The 11,754-nt window shown below is 36.5% G+C and overlaps 1 protein-coding gene and 1 long non-coding RNA gene across 2 annotated transcripts in view; one reads left to right on the top strand and one right to left on the bottom strand.

Annotated features, from left to right (window-relative positions):
• The window catches only part of LOC109537283 (E3 ubiquitin-protein ligase MIB1), a 338,077-nt gene that overhangs the window by 286,416 nt on the left and 39,907 nt on the right, over positions 1–11,754 (top strand). The gene's annotated exons all lie outside the window — the stretch shown is intronic.
• The window catches only part of LOC125503958, a 7,294-nt gene continuing 3,249 nt past the window's right edge, over positions 7,710–11,754 (bottom strand). Inside the window, exon 2 of the long non-coding RNA XR_007281191.1 lies at positions 7,710–7,927. This is a non-coding gene — a long non-coding RNA (uncharacterized LOC125503958). The remainder of the gene's footprint in view (positions 7,928–11,754) is intronic.

Genomic DNA, 11,754 nt, shown 5'->3' with positions numbered 1-11,754 from the left:
AAACAAAGATGGACATAGGGCAGAATAAAAGAAGCTTAAAACAAAGCGATACTATCATGTGACCTGAGAAGCAAATCAGCGCCAATTTTTTTCAGTTTTGAGTATGCAAGGCATTGGAGAAATTAAATAATTAATCGATAGTCTAAGAATCAAGAATATAAAGAGACGAATATTGACACAGATTTATAATTTTTTACATTAATAACTTGCTTAAAACCTAAAACTTGGGAACTTTTGCTTGTCAAACCTGATTTCTTCTAAATATTCAAAACAGAACTATTAAGATTTTTCGTTGAACCAAACTTAACAATAAAAAAGTGAAAAACCCTTATAAAATCGGAGACAAAAAAATTGCACATTTTCTCTTCTTCTTTAGAGCTGTTAAAGCTGCCAATACTTTGCAGAACTTGTTTAGTCACTTTGATCAGAACCAACACTTTGTAACACTGTTCCGGAACTTTTGGCTACACCGGAGCAATAGAACTACAGAAAATTAGCACATGAAAATTTTAAATCAGCTGAAATGTGCCAAAGGTGGACATATTGAGTGCTTCTCCTGAAACTTCATTTCCTCAAAATCTTACATGCAAATGAGTTACTTTGCTGCGCCCAGCTCAATTGCATGGGCTCAAGGTAGAACTTTATCGAACGCCCTAATCCCCAATCCCATAAAATTCGAGATCATGTCGAAGTTTTTCTGGAAATTTCCTTCCCTGGGCAGGGCTGGAAGCCGAGTTAAACCCCTCTTGTTCGCATCATGGAATAACTGTTTAATTGCAAATGTGAAAAGTGTATACAGTTAACCTGGACAGCCACAATGCCCGCTTTTTATCGTTACGTTCTATATAGTTCGCTTTGTTATTTCCACGTTTCGTTATCTGACATACGCCCTTAATGCCGTTAAACCCAATGTAATTAAAAGGAGATATTGCTCGGATTCCACCACCTATCGGACAGTTTGATCTGTTTCTACTTCGATTTGAAAAGAACTGTGGCTGATGGTTAAAAAACTAGTTTAAAGACACTCGGTGCGCAGCCAATCTATCGCTTATCTTGGCCGAACAATTCGAGTTGGCAGCAAACAAAAAAGGAGTTAAATGCGGGGATCATACGGGTTAAAAACGTATTCCAGTTTCTGTAACTAAATAGCGCTATAAGACTTTCAACTGCGAACAAAGTAAAACTCATTAAACGTATTTACCAGCGTTCAACTTGGAGAAGAGAATTTAAACAACGCCATTCGGATATTTGCTTAAATTGTTTACCGAATTAGAGCGAACAGTGCAACGTCACAACTACAACTCGAATTGTTATTACCTGGCGGACAATGAGATGATAATTAAATTCCGGGAAGTTTTGCGCGTTCAAACCGAAAGGATTTTTCAAAAGTGCATGCACCATAAATAAGGTTTGCCGAAGTAATGAAGCTAATATAATATTTTCTCTTGCATGTCGTTTAAGCGCAACAACAAAAAGCACCATATATATTCCTTAAAAGGGATCTTCTTAGATCGTAAAACACATAAATAAAATTAAACAACGGTAAAAAGGGGGAATGCGGATAATGTTGTCACTCGGAAAGATGCTTTTTCGGTTTTACGAGCGATCTAAATTCTAAAAATTGTCGCAATTCTCGTCGTAAAAACAAGTATTGCGGATGCGAACGGAACCGAAGCGAAGATCTTGGCGGATCGGGAATGTGAACACACACGGATCCATTTTTTTTTTTTTAATTTATGGTGCCGGTTGTCGATGTAAAATTTTACAGTGGAATCCAACGATGCTGAATCTAGAATGTTAGTGTTATGGCAAACTGTTTTTGCCTTTAGTTTTCCATTGATAGACAATGGGAATAATAATTAACTAGACTATACAATCTATACAAAATCGAGAAAAATAGAAGAGAAGTATCGGCGATTTTGCAATAATAATGGGTGAATGGCCATAACATTTTTTTGTTTGTGGCCTGAATGCACATAAAATGAACTACGTGAAAAAAACCGCGTTAAAAGTAGCTTAGTTGCAAAAAACTCGAATCATGCAGTATGTACATCATCAAATGTTCTATGCGACTAAAACCATTTTAAATATTTAACATAATCGCATGAAACGGTGTTGCTTTTTAGCAAAGCTGGACAGACGGAAGAGAAACGGTTCACCTTCATATGAAACTTTGGAACTGAAAGTTTCTCCCATACGCGAGCGTTTCCCAAAAGGCCCGATGCATTTATATAAAGTATTCCGGGCGCCGGATAGTTCCGTTCCCTTGTCCGTAAAATATACGGTCCAAGTTTAAAGCGGCTTTTAATGAAAACATATTAACATCATGTGTACAACTTTCGTCTCGTCGACGAGCTTTAAATGGGCCAGAACCGAAAATGGGGTTTTCATTTCAGAATTCATCAATTCGTCCTTTCGTCCAGGCTCAGGGGTTTATTGGCACTTCCACCTAAATATTAGTTAAGTCCTATTAAAGTTGAGTCAGTCGTTATATACAGATGTTTTTGCAGTTGCAATTAACTGTTAATTTCTGCTGCAAAGGCTAATATGGGAAATAGATGTGCTTATGTCCAAACTTATATAAACGTGGGAAGGAACTAAAAAAGTACACAATTTACGTGCTGTTCTAAAGAGAACTCGATTTATTTGACCAAGCGGACCGTCAATAAATTTCATTTTTTTGCTTATTCCATTCCATTCAAAACCGTCTGCTAAATTTGACTATAAAATTTATAGACCTTGCACAAAACTGCAATCTCGAGCACTTGAGAATGCACAACAGGAAATCCATTCTATTCCGAATCAACAATTCCGAGCGAATAGGCAAAAATATTCTCAAGCAATAACTTTCAGATCCTGTGAAAAATCCAAGGAAATTGCCATTTTCGACTGGATAGAGTATTTGAAAATTTGCTAAAAATTGCATATTTTCTATTACAGAGAGAATATTGATACTTACAAAAAATTGTAACTATAAGTTTTTCTAAACTTTTGCACTCCAGATCTTCAAATCGTTCCCAAAAGGTAAATCTTCCGGCGAAGTCCCACACATGAAAACGATACATATTCCAAAGATAAAGCGTTTGAATTGACCGAACTATTTCAAGAGTTCGAAATCAATAACCCACAAAGTTTGCCATAAATCGCTGCATTTTACGACAGCCTCGGCCACCAAAACAGTCATATATCTAAAGTTTTTTAATAGGAATAGGACGGGACGCGCCTTCAGACAGCATTGTTGCCACTATCGGAAACTTTTAAAATTCTGACTATAGAATACGGAAACGAACCTGATCGATTGATCACTTGAAATTCATTTTCCTGGAACAGTTTCATTTGATCGATTCTTTAATCGAGCTCTACAGTCTAGAATAGGAATAAGAATAAATAATGAAATCATCAAGTAGAAAGTTTTCTATATAGTAAGAAAAATTATCCAGCAAGTTATTTTTTCGGCATGGAAAATGTGTTTGGCACTCTTCCACTAATTGCCAAATAATTTCTATATTTTTATTAATATCGCAATTGGTTTTAAATTATTTTTGGATTTTAAATAATTCTTATTTTATTCGGTGAAAATTATAAACACAAATAGGAAAGTTCAGTGAAAATGTACCTGAATTATGAAATCGCGCTTTACGAAAAACCTCCAAATAATTGATGCCCCCAAGTTGAGTTTATCCGTTCCTGGCCGTGAATAATTAAATCAAACATTATCAAGTTCTAGTTTCATGTATGGGAAGTTTTTGTCACTGTTTGAGTGGCCGTTAAACGTTTTACGACTCATCTGGCGCCACTAAAAGCTTTCAATCGCACTTTCTAAATTCTCAGAAAAATGTGTGTGTATGTCGTATGCGAATAAATTATGCACCAGCTATATGTGGATGATGTTTAGAACCATATGCTCTCAGTGCAGACGCAATGTATTTGTCATATAAGCTTGTAATTTATCGTTCGCTTCGTCTTCAGTGATAATGAAAGCGCGCAGCTTCTGTATCAGCGATATTGTGAAAAGTCTGCGAACTAAAGGCAGTTTATTCCGGCATCATCTTGTTCCCTATGTGGATTCATGAATTACTAATGCTTATTTTCCGAACACAATGAAGTTTTACGAGCCCTTATTGTTGCCGCACATCATGCTGCTTAATGCAGAGGATTCGCCTGTTTGAAAGGCGTAAACTTTGCTCTACGCCACTCGTATCGAGTAGTGTCTATATAATTCTTAATTAATCCGCGCACCGAAAAGTCTATTAATCTTTTACCGTTCTAATCGTAATCACTTGAAGCAATTTACCAAATTTCCTGAAACCCGTCTTTATGGAATATTAAGCTACAAGAGCATCAATATTTAATAACTTTCAGCCAGGGTATTAAACAACAGTAAATTGCCCTTTCGGTCTTTCCAATTTAAGACTGCGTTCTTAATCTTGATTATAAAATGCTTAACGTCGGCTGTAGCAGGTTGGGAATTGAATCGTAATTGCGTAAAAAAGTCAAGACTCAAATGCTGTCAGTTTATGATAAAAATGCTAAAACAGTTTTTATTACGAAAAAAAAGTTCAGTATTTTTTTATATAATTAGCTAATTAAGAAGGCCCCAACTACTGCCAACTCTTTTTTGCTTTTCAACTTTTTCTGTTTAATTGAAATTAAAAATGTGCTAACCGACGATAGAATCAACAACTGTATACACATTGAGGATTGAGTCATTCATTGAAGTCAAAAAACACCCATGTGAAACGAAAAATAATAAGACTCTTTGTTGAAAAAAACTAAAATCGCTTAAAAACATCAAGTTTTATGGCATTGCTAGCGAAAGAAAAACTCGCCCAAGAAGATACTCGTTAAGCCCTTCTGATCCAGATTTTTTATTTTCAGCGGTCACGATTTCTTCTTTGTTATTAACGGAATTTGTGGATCCAAAACACTTCATTGCGCTCAAATAGCCTACATGTAAAACTTGTTCTGTGAATCTGAAAATACTCATGATGCCTCTAATTCCAAATATTTCATTGTAAGGAAACAGAAATTCAAAGGTGTCAATAATAGACCTTTCTGAGGCGAAAAAACTCCCTGCTCAAAACGCCTCAAGTTTTAGATCACTTTCATCACAAAACAACGATGAGTTGAATTCCGGAATAGAGTCACTAATCGAATCGATATTAATCCAGAGACTACAATGAAGCAAATTCGAGAATAAAATCGTGGCCTCCAAGCCTTAAATTCCTGGAAAGAGGAAGTTTTGATTGCACTGATTATATAAATAATCTCTTGGTAACCGCAGTTGGAAAATTGTGATAATTTTTTGAAGCCGCAAATAATCCAAAATACATTGATTAAAATCTGGGTAAGTGGGTATTTGATTGAGAGCCCCCCTTTTAACAGCTGACGAAGCAGTCTAAACCCTCCACTCAGAATACGAGTTAAGGTGCTTTTCTATGCCCTTACGGAATCCTTCATAATGATTGCATTAACATCAGCGAGCTGATCCGAAGAGATTGACGGGTGTGAAACAAACACGTGCGCCGCCTTACGTATTTGAACAATTAAAATAAGGAATCGAACAGCCGAAGCATATTTGGCAAGTGAAGCCAAACAGGGGAATAATAAGAACGTCTGTATAAATAATGAATAATCGATGGAGATAGGCGAGCTTCCGGGCAAAGGCAGGGCAGCACGGACTTACCCCAGATATCGACTGCATCGAGCCGCCGATTATCTATCTCGGGGGATTACGATTTTAAAATTGCTCGAAATCAAGTGGGTATTAAAGGATTGGAGCGATTAAAACCGGTGACTCGGTATTTTTAAGGGATTAATTTGATTGCTTCATTTGTTGGCTGTTTCCTATTAATATGCCAGAAAAACCTATCACCGTTTACGATCTGGTAAGCGCCAATATCCAAACCGAGCCACGGTTTTATCGGTTTTAATGAAAATAGAGATTTTGCTAAGCTAAATTTGATCAACCCTGATCCAATACTCACCTTCTGGTTTGGTCAAAAAAGTGTGCAATGGTTTTGCGAGGCTATCGGGTAAGACTCGGAATCCTTAAGTGGTTGCTTACCGCAGTTGGCATATTTTACGAATATTGGAGCATTGGTGGTTCGTAGACAGAGCGGATTTTACGGTGAAATGCCTGGGAAATTTGCCGAGTGGCCCAATTCGAAACAAACATATTGTTAGGGTTAAATTTAGGGAAGAATACGATCGATGCAAAATTCAATACTTTTAATGAACGCCTTGCACCGTCACCATCAAATCAATAATAATCCATCTCCCCTGGCAACCCCACGGATGTTCTGTGTTGTTGCCCGGAAGTACCGCCGCGCCGTCTCCTGTCAGCCGTGAAGTAGTCCCKATGTTGCCACCCCCTCCTGGGTGTGCCCCGCCTACCAGTGTTGCCGCTCTCGCCGTGGTTGCTCSGTTTTCCCAGGTTGMTTACAATATAAAATGCTTAAATTCGACTGCACACATCACATCACTGCGTTAAATTCAACTAGCAATTTATATGGCTAAATTAGAGGGAAGATACAGTTAATCTCTCGACAAATCATCAGCAAGCTTATCGAGTGTAATAGAGCGTAGATTAATTTATTGGCAACTAGTCAGAAAATTAATGTGATCATGAACAATAGAAACAATCCAGGATTTCCGATTTCGGACAACAGCAAACACTCCACTTGACACACAAAAAATTTCATTTTCCTATGGTTGCTCCATTTCACCAGGTTGCTTACAATATTTTGCACATTAGAATTACATGATTTTAGCAAATTAAATGCCAGGTTACATAATCAGATTGCACTGTTTTAAGCCTTGTTTGGTCTATTTTGAATCTTCCTGTATGTGTGAAATGAGAATTATGGCCGACTAAATCATCAGTTTCTTGAAAGTTTTTGTTAGTCAAATTGATAACATTTTAACTCGGTTTGTTAATTTTTTAAATTTAAATCGAAAGTTTGCTCTGCTATGCATGTTCATTGCGAACATGTCCATCTGAACAGGAAGTTGTGATTTTAACTTTAATTGAGTGCGCACCAATAGCAAAGCGATGGCCCCAAATTATTTACATAGCGTTTCGAAACTGAGTGTAAATCCAGAATATTTCAAGCCGCAATTTTCCGAGAGGATTTGTGTAGATTAAATGCGTTAAAGTCCTCCTAATACCCACTTTACCTTTTGATAAGGAAATCACGACGCTGTATTTGCTGGCAAAAGGTAACAGTGGTTTTTGCCGCAGCAAGAATAAGCAACTTTCCGTTTTTTTTAACAATTTTCCTCAGGGTCATTAGGAATTTCGTTCCTGTCTCTCATGGAAGACTCGATACTACTATTTAACGTTTTCTTTATATTGTTTATGCAATAATAGCTGTTGGATGAACATTCAACTAAAGTGCATTTCAGCAGTAAAAATCCTTTGAAAACTGGAAAACTCAATTTTCACATCGAATGCAACGGTTTCTTGATATTTAAAGCCTGAACACCTATTCTTCGACGACAACATGAAGTAGTTGTCGCATCCGTACAATAAAGAAACATCATCTCACGTACCATCTTCCTGCCTTCTTCCGACGTCTTATTTCCTGCGGCATCCGAGGCTCTTTCGCGACTTCCCTATGCGCTATTCTAAATCACGACCAACGCGATTTTATTATTCCAAAATGCAATTGGCATAGAAGCTGCGGATGAATATTCCAAACTGCAAATGAATTCACTGTGTTTATTTGAGGATTGAATTTAAATTGTTTATCGAATATAGAAGATTTGCTTCAAAGTATTGATTCAGTATTTTGCGACTTGTGTGTTCTTTTAATGAAAAATTACAGTTTTTTTTTCTAATTCAATGTAGTGAAGTTGATGTTATATTTTTGCCTTTATCACCACGTATTATCACAAGTAATCGATGTCTTAACTGATCCATTATCTGAAAAAAAGATGAAACTGTTAATTTTCCATGGAAAAATTACCATCAAATTTCTTAAAGATTCACTTTAGAACTGCGAGCTTTCTTCCCCCATCATAACACTATCCATGGCTATAAGACATAATGAGGCTTAAAATCTAAAGGGCAACTGGATACTGACTATAGGCCGAAACGGTCTGCCCTTTGCAGTCCAATAAAACGGAACGTTCGAACAGCTTTTGACTTGATCGAAGATTCTTGCTTGCTGACCCAAAGAGCATTTTTGTAAATTTGATGTAGGCGGGATTTCGGGTAAAAGACTCAGTCCTTGTCTGAGTGATTTCTCCAAGGGACTTGGACAAAAGTGACAAAATAACGAAAAATTCATCCGCTTGCTGACAAATTTTTCTCGCTTAATCACAAACAGAAAACCAATATTTTTGATACTCTATTTCGAGGGGCTTGAATTCACTGCCCCATTTCGTTACCTACAGGGCAAAATATGAAATAAATTTTCGCTCCTCTTGTTCATATTGGGGCATCGACTAAGAGAAGCCATAAGACATAATGTGGCTGAAAATCTAAGTAGCCACTGCTTGATACCTCTTGCAAGGGCTAAGCGATGTGCCCTTTGGGATCCAATAAAAACGAACGTTCCAAAGGCATTTGACTCGACCTAATCCTCTTTCCTGTTGACCCAAAAGGCGAGTGGGTTGGGTGCTCGTTGTAAATTATCCTGTTTATTTTGGGTCGACGATATTGTGCATTCTGCCAAAAAAAAACGGCTATTCGGATCGCTTTTTACACGTTCAGGTTTTCATAGTTGTGATTTAATGAAAGTTTTTGGGCGTTTAATCTAAAATGTGCCGGTTTGATCGAGGTGTGGTCATTTTACGTACTTGAATCAAGAGGTGAAAGTTTGAAGTCGAAATTGTATTTTTTCGGGGGAAATATTTGAGAAAACTTTGGCCTAATTGGGCTTTCAATCGTATCCAGACGTAAAAGAAAGTAATCGCAAAAAACAGTTTAGGAACTCGATGAAAAAGCACGAACAAAAAGGCACCTAAAATAACAAGTCTAAATAAAATAAATAAAGTGTAAGAAAAACGCTTGATGAAACTTGCCAAAATCCTATAAATTCTCAGAGATAATTCAAGCGAACAACGACCAAAAACGCGACATATTTGAAAAAACAGTAATAGTAATAGCAATAGTATGTAATGATATTGATGAACCACACGAAAAGACCACAAAACATGAAAAGTACTTACTTAAGCTAAAACGATTACAAAAGAAATAAAAGGCGGCCATGAAAACATGTTAACAGAACCAATCATCAAGACAATTTGGAAAAATTTTGATATGAACAGACATCGAAAAATATAAACGCGTAACTATAACCTTTGTGTTTAAGCTGGATTTAGTTGCACAAAAAAAATCCAATTAAGGTTTTTTTCCATTGAGGTTTTTTTGCGCCAATTTTGTCCTAAAATTGATGTGTTTCCTCTGTATTACTTCCTGCCTTTATCCTCAGATAATCTTAATCGACTTCATTACCCAAATATATTTGTTGCAAATATTTGTCGAGCGCAATTGTATAATAATGTTTAGATGTACAACTGTATAATGCAATAAGGTGTCTGCTAAAAATAGATTATTTATTGGAATTTTTAAGTTGCTGAGCGTTTCGCCTTGCAAAGAAAATCCGAAGTGTGTAGATTTAAAAGCAGCTTTTATCTCGAAATGAACAACAAATGTCCAATGCCCTTTTATGAGGAATCGTCATCTTTTCCCGACGTCTTATGTTCGAAATAAACCGACAAAATAAGAACTCGACACAATTTTTAAAGGATTAGCTCAGCAAACCGTTTCGGTCAGATGGGAAAGGGATTAGGCGAAGCCCGAACCGTGTCGAACATAATTTTTTATTAGATTTGGGAACGGTAAACCGTTTAAAGTGACTGGAGAAGCTACAAGTTCCAATTTCGCTTTGGATGGGCAAACAAGAACAGATAGCCCTATTTCAAGATCTAAACTCAAGTCTAATGAATACGAAAAGGATCGTTTACTATAAAAGTGTACGCGATACTGTTTTGTCTTGTCGGAATTACTAGAGTTTTCCGCTCGGAAGCTTTGCAAACTTGTAAAATGCCATAACTTATTTTATTAAGGCTTTTCTATTGAGCAAATGCGAGGAGAATTGCAAGTGTTTGGCTCAAACAAAGCTTCAAATTCAAAAATATGAATTGTTTTATGGTTGTTCACACTTCAGATTCAGTGATAAATACCATTAATGAAAATGTTTTTTCACCACTTGTGATCATATGACACACCTTTTATTATGTGGATTTAATTTCAGATTTATGCTAATTGCCACTTTCTTTTCCAGGTAACACAGCTATTTTTACGGAACTATCTAAGCGTGAGTACGGCATGAATTGTGTAAAAAGTTTATATATGGATCACAGTCACGATTTCACCCCAATCTGGTTTATTTCTAGAGTTTGGCTTATGTTTACATGAAAATCATAGGGAACAAGGTTGTAAATCATAGTCGAGCCTTTGCCGTAAGGTTTGTTCGACCCTGATACCCCCAATGGCACCTTTAAAGGACTTAATTGGCCTTTGGAAAAATTATATCAATCGAAAGTAGGGCAAAGAGCGCGTTCATTATTTTAATCACACGGGCCGTTACAGGAAGCATTCGTTTCGAGAATGTCACGTTCGCTGGAATTTTATTCGTATTGTCCCGAATTAACAATAAACACGTAGATGCAACAACGAAATAAAATAAGTCGAAATGTTTAAATTACGCTTGTTTTTGCATTCGGAGCAATTTTCATTTTATATGCAAATTACATTGGAATATTTTAGGTATTTTTTGTTGCACTGTGTGACTGTAGAGACATCAATGTTTATTGCACAGGTTCAGTTATAAAACCTAATGTCGAGTTTTGGTTTCAAATCAGTGCCGTGCTCGATGGTGTTTCCGATTTCGGCACCATCATTTCGAATCGAACCAATGAGAGTGCCTGATTTATATGCTGCGTTCGTTCGTCACTCGAAAAATTATTCACATTAAATTGAATGTGAACAAAATATACGTGGAATTGTTTATCGTTGGAACGGGAATGCGTGACGGCTTTGCCGAATGGGGCCTGCATCGACATTTTTGAGTTATGTACCTTTATTGAAAAGTGAATCGGAGAGCAGCCAGATAATGTGCCATTTGTTTAAATCTATGTCGCGTTGTTTAAATTTTGTCGACATTATTTCAAATATAATCAACAGCATCGAGAATCTACATTGTCATTATTTAAATTAGTTTGATTTAATGCAAATTGATGCAACTGAAAGTTTTATATACAGGATTATTTGATGTCCTGCGTGAAGCTCAAGTCGCTTTTATGAACGATTTTTTTCCAAGAAAGACTAGGAATTGTCGAATAACTGATGTTATTGAGTTGTGGAACTAAAGTGCGTCGAAGCTGTGTACCCAGACCACAGTTTTTGAAGACTTTCTGGGGATGGACGACTTTGAAGGGACGAATGTTATCGCAAAAGTTAAACGAAGTTAATCAAGTTACAATTTTTTGCGTTTTTAGGCCAAACCATTCATAAAAATCTAGCAATTCGATGCGGCACATTTGAATGACCTCATTTAACAAGTTAAAAGCGTTTTTCAGCTTTGACTGTACGATTGATTGGATTTTTTCGCGCTTTTACTACACTCAAGCGAATATTCTCACTTTTCATGCTTATTTAGGGGGTATTTAATTTTATACTCCAAATCAAAATCAATTCCTGGGTTTCAGTCATTTATTGTCTCTATTTATCAATTAAAATAC

The sequence above is a fragment of the Dendroctonus ponderosae genome, unplaced genomic scaffold (genome assembly GCF_020466585.1).
Source record: "Dendroctonus ponderosae isolate FM_Combo_2020 unplaced genomic scaffold, Dpon_F_20191213v2 Dpon_F_20191213_3, whole genome shotgun sequence".
Classification (NCBI taxonomy): Eukaryota; Metazoa; Arthropoda; class Insecta; order Coleoptera; family Curculionidae; genus Dendroctonus; species Dendroctonus ponderosae.
The sequence above is the reverse complement of the archived record's forward strand: the minus strand, read 5'-3'. Positions and strand labels throughout refer to the sequence as shown.